Source organism: Sciurus carolinensis, unplaced genomic scaffold (assembly GCF_902686445.1).
Source record: "Sciurus carolinensis unplaced genomic scaffold, mSciCar1.2, whole genome shotgun sequence".
NCBI classification, from domain to species: domain Eukaryota; kingdom Metazoa; phylum Chordata; class Mammalia; order Rodentia; family Sciuridae; genus Sciurus; species Sciurus carolinensis.
Window position 1 is genome coordinate 674,960 of NW_025920129.1, and position 12,814 is coordinate 687,773.

The 12,814-nt window shown below is 48.3% G+C and overlaps 1 pseudogene; it reads left to right on the plus strand.

Moving 5' to 3' along the window:
- The window catches only part of LOC124974039 (prickle-like protein 2), a 695,630-nt pseudogene that overhangs the window by 581,650 nt on the left and 101,166 nt on the right, over positions 1 to 12,814 (plus strand).

The window sequence follows — 12,814 nt, forward strand, 5'->3', positions numbered from 1 at the left end:
CACGTCTGTGGAGACCCTGGCATCATAACCTGGTAGAGGGCCAGCTAGTTCCCACCAGCAGGAAGAGTGCAGGAGTCAGAGAGCACCCACAAGAAAGAGCTCACTTTTATGTCAAAGCCACTCTGTGGTGACTAACCAGTGCCTGAAATGGTGGCATCCATTCCTACGGATCCATAGTTCCCTCTGGAAGGCCCCTCGCTCAGACCAAAACAGCGCAGTTTCAAATCGACCATGCATCTGGGAGGGAAAGTCAAGTACCTAAAGCAGACCCCAGGTCCAGCTGGTTGCTTCTGCCCTGTGCTGCTACCTGCATGCATCAATCCAAGTCAGAACTGAGAACAGGTGACAGACACCAGCCAGCGGCCACCTTCCTGGAACATGTTTTCGCTCTTGCTCCCTTTCTCTTAATTCCTCTTCATTTTCCATCCCTTAATATCGGAGAGTCCCTTGCCATCTTCACCTTCTACGTCCCCCTCCCCAGTTAACGTCATGGAGTCTCTTGCCTTTAAATGTCATCCACACATGGATGCCTGTAAGGATGTCTCCCGCTCATCTCCCTTTGACTCTTGACGTTCTACTTGACGTATTCTACTGGAATTATAAACGGTTCCTCAAATAGAACAAGTCCCAAGTCGACCCCGGTGCATCTACTACGCTCCTGATGACCACAGGCTAGACTTTGGAACTGTCCCTGATGTCTCTCTTTTTATCATGGCCCACCCCATGTCTGTCGGAAACTAACGCCACAGATCCGCCTTCACTTGCCCAGGATCTGATCGCCTCTCGGGACCTGACCACCACCGAGTCCTGCTCCCACTGCCACTCCTGCCTGGATTCCACAAGAGCCTGGGCAGACTTCTGTGTTTCCTCACTCTCCAGGGACATGAGCACCGTGAGGACAGAAACTGGGATCTTCCGTCCTGAATCCCAGTGTCTAGAAGACATGGACACGTCTCAGGAGCCGAAAGCTTTCTTTGATGAATGAGTGAACGGACCTTTCAAGTTGCCTGTTTTAAAGAGTTTTTTCTTCTAAGAATTGATGGGAATAAGGTTGCTTATCGTTCCTTTCTAAAACCCAGGCCTGGAGAGTCAGTGTTTTGGATCAACAGTGTCTGACACTGTGTCTCTGGTTCTCAGACACCAGAAGGCTGGGAAGACAGACAGTAAATTCTGGGGACGGGGCCATGCAGGTGACGACTTTATATCCTAACCTGTTCTCAGTCCCATACAGAGGAGAGGCAGCTCAGGACGTGCTCTACAAAGAGCTTCCAGCGCCTTCGAGATCCCCCAGGTTTGCCTGTCTGAAGGGACAGTGCAGTCGCTCAACCAAAAATACCCTGCTCCCTAGAAAGCCGCTGTCATCATGAAACACTGTTTAAGAACACAGGTGCCACCTCTTATTTTTAGCTCTTGGTTTTGGATAAGGGAAGCAACAAGAGATTTATGTGCCTGTCAAACAAGGACAAGATAAAGCACACTCTCCTGGTGCCTTGTGTATTTTCCTGGTATGTTTTTGTTTTTATATTTTGTTCAGGTGTGGGTGATATCTCCTTCTCTTGGTGTCTGTCCTCTCATTCTGTGTTGATTCATATTAATAGGGGGCAGACAAAGCTGTTATTGCTGTGGGCAAGGCTTAATGAGATTAAAAATGAAGGGGAACATCATTTTCTATGATCAGAAGTTGTGTCTTTCTCACCCAATCTCAGAATGCAGTCTATTTGGGCGGGGATGTCATTCGTTGGTGGAACACCTGCCTAGCATGTGCACCACCCTGGATTCTCTCCCCAGTGCTGTGAAACAGAAAAAAAAAAGAAAAAAAAAGATGGAATCTATTTATGGCAGGTGTGGAGATAGGCTGTGTGGGTGTAGTTACTTCGCACACATTCAGATCTTTCAAGACTTGGGTAGTTCAAAAGAAATGGCCTGTGTTATTCATTACTGACCAGTACCAGTGATTTAATATCAGTCAGAGCTGATGGATATCTGGACTCCCTGGATCTCAGCAGCTAAATGTTTGATTTGCATTTTGCTTGAACTTTCGACAGCTGTAAAAGATTTCAGTGCCCACAGGATAAATTGGGCTATGAATTTATGTGTTGGTTGCTATGGTAATTTATACAGGCACCACTTTAATAACCTCATCAAACTTGGGCCATTTGCAGCCATGTGGCCCTGCATGCGTTTCACAGCAGACCTTCAGGACAACTAGAAAATTAAAAGCAAGTAGAGATAAACCATCGCACACCTGAGAAGTGGAAATATTTGAACTGAGAGTGGACATTCGCTGAAAATGATTTTACGGTTGGCGCACACAGACCGCCTCTTGCCCCACTGTCAAGAAGCGACGGGGAACATCCTTGTGAATTATTAGGACACGTTGCAAAAGATCTTTTTGGGAGACTTCAGTGATGTGTTTGTAACAACTGACCACTGGACCATGGGACCACTGGACCATGGGACATTAGTTTTTTGTCACGGATATTTGTATTTAAAGATGTGACTCTTCCTCATTGACTGCTGGTGGCTTCACCTGGTCGCATGATGAAATTGCATGCCTTCCTATGTATTCTTGTGTTTAAAACTCAGAAACACTTTGTTCAGAATACTACGTCAGTGTTCTTCGCTGGGATGTCATTTTGTCACTAAGATGAGTGGCATAATTTATAGTTGTCATTATTTCAACTGGATCGTAAAGCTGAGGCTTTTCTTGCATTTACATCACCAAGGAAGACCTTGGCCAAGGTCTGACATGGAGCCCAGATGAGTTTTGGGGCTGGAGAGCTGTCGCCCTGTGGCACGCCCTGAGTATTTCCCCAGGCTTCAAGTCTCCTCAGGGTTGAATGACAGGTGTCGGTGTGTGTTCTGTTGGGTGGAGCCCAGAAGCCGCTGCTGATGTGGCGTGTGAACCCAGGAGGTCTTTGTAGCTACAGATCACAGCTGTGTCCTCTTGTTTTCCTGCTGTTGAATTCCGCTCCTCCACACAGGAAGCTCTGCCTGGGGCTGCACTTGGTACCCCGAGCCCTTCAGTCCCTCCAGATCCCGGCAGTCAGAGAAGCCCCTTGCCCTGGCAACTGAGCTCAACTCTTCTTTGCACATAGTAGGTTCTCAGTTGACATTTTGTATTGGGGTTCTAAGCCTCTTGGTGTTTTGAGGAGTAAGTAGGACACAATGTTGTAAAAATAAACACTTTTCTGTGGTCCTTGAAATTGGACCTAGGACCTTGCAAATGTCACCTTCTCCCACTGAGATCTGCCGCCAGCCCTAGTATTTCTTTAGCTGTATTATTAGAGGTGAATTTGGCATCTCTTCTTCAGGAGATGTTGTGAACAGATATGGCAGGAGAATAATAAAAGCTTGTTATCTTGTCTTAAAGTCATAAAAAATGGGTATTTCCATACACATCAAATTATTTAAATTTCTGAGTGTAAGAGAAGCATGTTAAGTATCAGCCCAACAAATCTTCTGTTGCTACCTCCTCATGAAGAAAATGTGAAACATTAACACACGATCTTAGGAGCTACGACTAGCCTCTTCCCTCATGTGTGTGATGCTCTCTTTAGATGACTGACTGGCAGTCAGGCTGGGGATCAACAGTCCTGTCAGATGTCTGGCTGGGAATTCATGTGACTGGGTTGGTGTTGAGCGTCACTGGCCCCTATCATGACTTGGGCTAATCAGGGTTTCCTGACACCCCTCCACAGGTAGGAATGCTGGAGGCAGGTACTGTGTATTTGCACTGCTCTATTTTTTGGGGGGGCGGTGGTGGTGCTGGGAATTGAACCCAGGAGTGCATTACCACTGAACCATATCTCCAGCCCTTTCTATTTTTTATTTTGAGACAGGGTCTTGCTAAATTGCTGAGGCCAGCCTTGAACTTGCAATCCTTGTGCCTCAGCCTCCTGAGTGCTGAGATTTCAGGCATGCACCACTGTGCCGAGCTGCACTGCTCTGTTCTTAGCTGTCTGCCTCTCAGGCCTGGCTGCCTTCACAGCCTTCCGCCTGCTTTGCTGATCGGTGCCGTGCCGTGCAGTGGTGCTGGCCTAGTGTTGACAAGATGAGGTCAAGGTGAACACTTGGGCTAGAGTTGGCCAGTTGGGATCTCTTTCCTGGGAATATGACAGAGGACACAGATTTTCTTTTTTTTATTATTATTTTATTTTTTTTAAATTTTTTTATTTTAATTTATTTTTATTGTAAACAAATGGGATACATGTTGTTTCTGTTTGTACATGGAGTAACAGCCTGCCATTTGCGTAATCATACATTTACATAGAATAATGATGTTTGATTCATTCTGTTATTTTTCCTTCCCCCCACCCCTCCCACCCCTCTTTTCCCTCTATACAGTCCCTCCTTCCTCCATTCTTGCCCCCTCCCACTCCCCATTATGTGTCATCATCTGCTTATCAGTGAGATCATTTGCCTTTTGAATTTTTGAGATTGGCTTATCTCACATAGCATGATATTCTCCAATTTCATCCATTTGCCTGCAAATGCCATAATTTTATTATTCTTTATAGCTGAGTAATATTCCATTGTATATATATATACCACAGTTTCTTTATCCATTCATCAATTGAAGGACATCTAGGTTGGTTCCACAGTCTGGCTATTGTGAATTGAGCAGCTATGAACATTGATGTGGCTGTATCTCTGTAGTATGCTGATTTTAAGTCCTTTGGGCATAGGCCGAGGAGTAGGATAGCTGGGTCAAATGGTGGGTCCATTCCAAGTTTTCTAAGGAATCTCCACACTGCTTTCCAGAGTGGCTGCACTAATTTGCAGCCCCACCAGCAATGTATGAGTGTACCTTTTCCCCCACATCCTCTCCAACACCTATTGTTGCTTGTGTTCTTGATAATCGCCATTCTAATTGGGGTGAGATGGAATCTTAGTGTAGTTTTGATTTGCATTTCTCTTATTACTAAAGATGGTGAACATTTTTTCATATGTTTGTTGATTGCTTGTAGATCTTCTTCTGTGAAGTGTCTGTTCATATCCTTAGCCCATTTGTTGATTGGGTTATTTGTATTCTTGGTGTAGAGTTTTTGAGTTCTTTATATATTCTGGAAATTAGTGCTCTATCTGAAGTATGAGTGGCAAAGATATTCTCCCACTCTGTAGGCTCTCTCTTCACATTACTGATAGTTTCCTTTGCTGAGAGAAAGCTATTTAGTTTGAATCTATCCCAGTTGTTGATTCTTGCTTTTATTTCTTGTGCTATGGGAGTCCTGTTAAGGAAGTCTGATCCTCAGCCAACAAGTTGAAGAGTTGGACCTACTTTTTCTTCTATAAGATGCAGGGTCTCTGGTCTGATTTCAAGGTCCTTGATCCATTGTGAGTTGAGTTTTGTGCAGGGTGAGAGATAGGGGTTTAGTTTCATTCTGTTGCATATGGACTTCCAGTTTTCCCAGCACCATTTGTTGAAGAGGCTATCTTTTCTCCATTGCATACTTTTGGCACCTTTGTCTAGTATGAGAAAATTGTATTTATTTGGGTTTGAGGACACAGATTTTCTTTCCAACCTTAGTTGGGCAGTTGCAAATAAAAGTCTGACAAAGTCAGGGTGGGGATGGCCACAATTGGGTGAGAGCCACGGGCTCAGAGACAGCACATCTGCACAGAGCAAAATGACCAGGGACTTCAGCCCAGGGGAGGCAGAGCAGAGAGATCAGGAGCCCTCAGAGACTTGAGCAAGGAGGCTGTGTGAGGGCTAGGTGCACTTTAAGTTTTAGAGTGCAAGGTGCACACGTGCCTGTTCTAAACAAATCCCCTATTTGCCTCAGAAAGCCAAAGCAAAGTCCGTCCCTTGCCAACAAAAGAGCTCGCCACATCCAGTGGATTTCCGAGGTAACCTCTTCAACCCCACTCTTCCCTCCTCGGTGGGCTTCTGTGAGCTCTGATACCCTCTCCTGGCCACCTTCTGCAGTGTTGGTCTGTCTGCTTTGAAATCTGTTTCTGTGGGATGGTGTTGTCAGAGACCCTCAATCTGCAGGGACCCAATGCTTTCTGTTGGGCTGATTGCTGATGACAGGGTGCTTTAATTAAAGTGTTGATATGATCTTTGGGTGATCTGTCTTTTGCACACTGATGAGAGAGATGTGTTTACTCAGGGGAACAGGATATATGTTGATCAAAACACAAGTCTGCTTCATAATTGGGTTAATCATGTTAAAAAAAAACAAGATAAAATGCCTTATCCATATTGTTTTATCCACACTTGGCATTCATTTAATGATAGCTTATTGCATTATTTTATAGACCTTGCTTTATACATGCTGCAGTAAGATTACCCAGCATGATTTCCATCTCTGCCATTCAGTAACTATGTGTCCTAAGCAAAGGAAGTCACTTAAACTGTGTCGCAGTTTCTTGATCTCTAAGGTGGCATTTTGTTACCATTTGCAGTTCAGTGAGTTTCTGTGTTTAAAGCAGGCCAAGACCTGCCTAGCTCATGGCCCTTCATAACTCCATAACTATTAACAGTTATCGTTGTTACATTAAGGACACATGACTAATCAATGGCAGATTTAAATAACCAGTTCATCCAAAATAATCCTTTGTATTTTATATTGTACTTAAAGAATATTCAAGGACTTTCATTTACATTAATTCCTTGTAGACTAAAACACTTTATTATTATGATTTTAGCGATAGGGGTCAAACCGACCTTATAGTTGATGACTCGGAAGTTCAGAGGGATGAAAAGATGGCTAAGGTTATAGATGGTAGATATCAAACGGCTTCAAGTTCTGATATTCAGTCTTCTGGTGAAATCTCGATTCTGCTTCACTACATTTGTGTATAAGAAGGATGCCAGCTTTATTTTTTAATAAGTATAAACACAGGGGGAGACTATTTGAACATTTCAGTTAACTTCAATCAGCTGAACTGCTCAGAGAACAGCGTGTTCCAGTGAACTGAAAATTAACTAGGCAGAAAAGTCTTCAATTTTTAGTCCTTAATGAAGCAAAGTTGAAGTTAGACAAGTTCATTTCTTGTAGAGGGTGATTTGTCACAGTTTGCACTCCGTCTGACACCCGGGATCCTTGTCTTAAGTCTCCAGTTCTCATCTCAGAGACCTACAGCGTGATGAAGGGAAGCAGAGGTGAAACCACAGTGTCCCGACCCCTCTGTTCCCCAACCCCCTTCTGCCCAGGTCACCTGATGCTGTCCTCTGTACCTCCCTAAAGCCACTGCCTCTCAAGGTGGAATTCCTGGTTCTGACTGGTCAAGGCTGTTGAAAGCAGTGACGGAGGGTGGGGGGGCAGTGACTGAGACCTGGGATCTCTGATGCCCTCATGGCTGTGGCACGCCTGGTGCCTGGGACTGTTCCTGTGCAAGGGCACAGGATGCTCTGCTGCCATGGCAACGCCCTGCATGAGGAGGCTGTGCAAGAGTCCTGCCAGCTCTGACCTTGATCTCAGGCACCCAGCTCCCAGGAAGGAAGGAACTCTTATGCTCGACAGCCACAGTGTTTCACCAGCTCGCTTCTCCAGTTCCTGCCCGTCCTACACTAACTTTAAACAATGGACTTTCTTGAGAGCCACACAGAGCTCCTAACACTGCACTTTGCAACTGTGGAACAGCTACTAGAGGTCCTGGTTTCTGTAACTTTCCTGAATACAAAGAATAATGGTTGCATAGTCTTTAACCTGATATGGAGACATATTTAAATAAAGATTGCTGGAGTAACTCTTTAGACCTGCATCTCCATCAGAGAGCAGAGCTCCACCTGATCCCAGCTTAATCTTCAAGATCTGTGTCTATGAATCTTTATTTTCCAATCCCCCTTCGCCCCTTGCTGGACCTGAGAGTTTGTTTGCACTGGTCTCGACACAAGGCCTCTCTCTACTTGCTTGTGAGGCTTATGATAGCTAGCTATAGCATGCTGGGTCTGTCCACACTCAGCATGAGTGATTGGGTGGGGAGTGAGAAACAGATTAAAAAATCAATAATTCTTGGATCATCTGTGCCTTCAACAAATACTTATCAAGAATGTACTCAGGGCTGTACTGATGGAGCAGGGGGACCGGAGGCCTGAGTTGCAGGTGCACAGGAGTCAGCTACCAGCATGAAAAGGAGGAAGCATCTAGAACTTGACACCATTTTAACCGAGCCCTGTGGCCAGCCCAGGTGATCCCATAGTGTGCCTTCCGGTTTACGGCTCAGTTGAGTCTCTTTTGACTTGAGAGGGTTTCAGAGGTGGATGCAGAGGAGAGGGTCTGACCATCCTAACATCTGGGGACCTGTAAATTCAGCCTGTGGAGAGCCAGGCTGCTCCCCTGTTCCCACCGCATGGGAGCAACTGTGCAGCACGTCATCTCGCAGGGATGATCTCACAGGCCTCTTCTTGGGGACAGTGAAGACGCAGGTCCTCCGTGAGGACCCGCAGGCTCTGGAGCTGGGTTCTGTGCAGAGCTGGCACCGGCCCCTGCCGCAGCCCAGGAGGACACCCTCAGGAGGGGATGCATGGTGTCTGAGGTCCGGTGCGCTGTGCGCCTGCATCCGCCTGGCTCCCGGGAGCGTGAAGCACAGCGGCCACCAGTTGGATCTCCACCAGGACTGCCCAATGCTCGCAGGGGGCCTCCAGGTCCGCAGTGGACACGCCACTTATGTCCTCATGCCCTGCCCAGCACGGTCCACATGGGTCCACACGGGTCCACACCGTGCACAGGCATTGCTGTCCACCTGCGCCTGTGTCCTTCCATCTCCCTCTGCCCTCTCCTGGGGGCTTAAGGCCTGGAAGTGAAGATGTCCCGCCCACATCTCTGTGGAGTTGGCCTGCGTCCCCCAGGGCCTGGGACAGCCTGGGTGGGGCATCGGTGGCCAGGACCACCTATGGAACGAGGGAACACCTGGCTGACGTCTCCCCAGCTCGCGTCACCCCCAGTGCTCACAATGGGGCGCCCAGGGCGGGGCAGGCCCAGGCGGACCCTCTGCGCAGGTGTGGAGCAGGCCAGGTGTGGTGGGGACTCGGGCGACCCTGCTTGCTGGCGCAGAGCTGGTGGGGTGTTGGGCCTGCTGGGTTGCCAGACCAGGAGCCTTTGGGAAGAGTTTGGGCCTTATGATATTTGAACTTTGAAAATCACCCTTTGAGAGCGAACGGTGACTGTTTTTACCAGTAACAAGGCCACTGCCACTGAGCCTGGTGTCTTCGTTGGGCTGCGAACTTGGAATGGTTGATGACAGGGCCAACTTTTAAAGAATTTGTTACTTTCAGGTAATTCTTGACTGATCTTCCTTTCTCCATTTGTGTCCCTTATGGTGACATTTAACTGGTCGGCCACCCAGAACGTAGCCAGTTTTGAGGGGAGCATTGGAGTTGAATTAAATACCAAGTGTTCTTACGTGGATAACCTCCCCCAAAGACTGCAGCTCATCCTGAGTTCACCTGGTGTTGGGGTACAGGCGACGTCTCTGTGTCACAGAGGATGGCTTTGTAGTTTGAAGAGAGGCGCTGGGGGAGTAAGCTCCTCCTTCCTGCCAACACTCGAGGCCTGGCATTGTCCTCCCAAGTTTACTTCCCAAAGAGATGGCTCCCAGGACCTTAAGGAAAATTTTCCCAAGTCACAAAGATGACAGGTGGCCCACTTAGTCCTCAGCAGGTTGTGTACGCATGTCAGAGAGAGGAGGAAGTACTTGAAATCCCACATTTTCTAACACGAATGCTTTGAGAATTAAGAGAGGGAAATCTCTTCCCTCATTTTCAACATGGAGAACTAAGCCTCTTACTTTCAGTTTGCATTTATCTTTTCTGGGGATGGCAGACAGTGAGCTGGAAGAGTCCCCCACCTCCCGTATTACAAATCCATCTCAGATCCAACCAAATACAGTTTAATTTTTAACTTGAAGGGTGACACCCAAGGTAAAGCTTCTCCCAATTCCAGTTGTAGAAAATGAGTTCACATTTAAGTATTCTTGGGTGGATGCTCTCAGTGAACATCTTTCAGGCATGGATTGTGCTCTGGGAGGGAGCTGAGGGTCAGTGGTAAAGGAGAGGGAGGCCGTGGAGGCCTGGTGGCGCTCTTGCCTCCACAGCACTAACCACAGGAGCCACGTGTGGAAGTTTGTGACACATTAAAAACAGAAGAGAGACAGATGAAATTAGTTTTTGTAATATATTTTATTTGACCCATTTATCTAAATCATTTTCATTTCTACACGTAACCACAAAAATTACTAATAATCTATTTCAAATTATTATTTTTCTCTTTTGCACTAAGTCTTGGAGATTTGTTTGAGCTGGATCCATTTAAGAGCTCTGTAACTTCCTGTGGCGGGTGGCCACCTTACTGTGCGGTGACATCATGAACCTGAGGGTGAGGCAGACCACAAAGGAGAAGACAGATCCCGGATGAGTTCTCGATGGGGCCAGTGCTGACCAACACACAGAACTCAGAATGAGTTGTCCTAAAAACACTGCTGAGGAATCGCCTTGGAGGGTCACATTTGAACAGAACTCTGAAGGGAGGGCCGCCAGCTCCCGAGGGCTGTGCCTCACAGGCTGGAGACCTTGTCCACAGTGGTGTGAGTTGTTAGACAATCTGACAAAGAGATGGGACCTTTCCCCAGTTCCTCAACACCGTGAAATCCTGCAACCCTGGTGAGTTGTTTCATTGCAGGGAATTCCCTAAAAAGTCCGAGTTTAAAATTTTCCCAGCATGAGAAACAACAGGCGGTCTCATCTATCTGTAGGTCCATAAGTTTGTCCCACCTCATAAGAAAACAGTGTGGAAGGACCAAACAGCAGAAAGCACTTATGCACAGTGACCCGGTGCTTACCTGCCTTGATGCTCCTCCCTCAATAGCCCTGGAGTACTGTGCATCAGGAAGCTGATAACAGGTTGACCCTGGCCTGTGAACACCAGAAAAGTCACTTCCAATAATGAGCCCTCACCTGGTGCCAGGTGCCGTGGACTGCCCGTGTTAGTGCTTGCTCTGCAGCAGTTGGGGTAGATACTGCTGGCACCCCATTTTACAGATGAGGACAGAGGTTTAGTTACCTACCTGTCTTTCACAGGTGGGCATGAGAACACCAGGCCGGTACTGGGCTCTGCATGCTATCCTCTTTACCACGTTGCTGCCCAGGGCCCAGGATGGTCAGCACGAAGCTGCCTGACCCTGGTAGCCCTGGGAGATGCTGTGAGTCTGTGCTGGGAAGGACGGAGGCCATGCCATCAGCAGCCCCCTTGGGTACTGTCCCTCAGTCCCTCTGCTGTCCAGCAGCAGTTCCACATCTTATTCCAGAAACCCCATGGCTGAAGTCTGAGGAGGAAGGAGGCCCCCATGGGTGCCATGGTGATCCTTAATCATGGGGCAATCCAGGCTTGGTCCCATGGGCCCTTTAACCTTCCACAGATGGTAACTTCAAGACCTGGTGGGAGGCTTTGGTCTGAATGTTTGTGGCCCCAGATTCATATGCTGAAATCTTGGCCCCCAGGGTGATGGTGTCAAGCAGTGTGGCCTTGGAGGTGATTAGGACGTACGGGTGATATCTTGTGGCAGGATTAGGGCCTTCATAGAAGACACCTCAGATTCTCCTTGCCCCTTCCATCATGTAAGGACACAGCCAAAAGACACCTAGGGACCAGAAAGTGGGTCCCACTAAGCTTCAGTCTTCCAGCACCTCCATGTCATACTCCCCGCCCTCCAGCACTGTTTTTTGGTTATAGTGGCCTGAATGGACTAACTTAGATGGTCACTGCCAAGCATGTCCAGAGGGGACCCTGAGAGGCCTCAGCTTTCCAGTAGGCACAAGAGAGGATAAAGACATGAGGTCACAGATTTCTCCAAGGTCTGGGGAGGATGTCTAGCTCTGCCATGAACCAGCCTTGTGACTTTGGGTGCTGACTTAATTTCTCTGAGTCTCCATTTCTTGTTCTGCAAAATGAGAGTCCTGCTGCAGAGGCTGCTGTTGAAATGAAGGGGGCTGCTAAGGCTGCCAGGGAGGGGCTTCCAGAGCCCAGCCTGTCTCCGTGCTGTGTGCGTCAGAGCCTTTACCTGGGAGTTGAGTGATGAAATCGCCCGAGTCCCCACCTCTGACCCGATGCCTCTCAGAGATCCACCACTTCCATGGCTCATCATGCCATGCTCGATACCTGTGAGGGAAACATGTGAAATACTGTTGCTGCGGAACATGAGACAATGGGCTGGGGCCTTCCTGGCTGCCCTCGCTGAGAAGGAACTGTCTGTGGGCATGTGTCTGAGCAGTGGCCAAGGTGGAGACGCTCCTCCTCACAGGTCATTCTTCCTGCTGCTCTTGCTTCACAGGCCCAAGCAGGTCCCAGGCCCCTCTGACCTTCGGGCTGGCCGGGTCTTTCCCGGCTCAGCCTGCAGTGAGGAGGCACCGTGGACCGCGTGGGTCCAACAGCAGGCGTCGCATTCTCAGAGTCCCGGAGGCTGGAGGCCCAGGGTGGAGGTGCTGGCTGCTCGGCTTCCCATGGGGCTCTCTTCCTGGCTTGCAGATGGCCACCTTCCTGCTGCCCTCACGTGGACAGGGAGAGAACGCGAGCTCCCCGTGTCTCTTCTGGTGAGGGAACTAACCCCATTATTAGGGCCCCACATTTGTGACCTCATCTAACCCTAATTTCCTCCATCAGGAGCCCATCCTCCAACGCCCCCTCACCGGGGTTAGGCCTCAGTGTATGAGGTTTGGGGAGACACAAGCATTTCGTCTGCAATAGCAGGCTTGTGCTGAGAAAAAGACAGGACCTGGGTGGAAAGCTTTGTGTCTGACACCTGCTGCATCTTGGAAGGGGGACTTGGTGACCCAGGGAGGACTAGTGCATTGCCAGGGTTGGTCCTCAGGTTC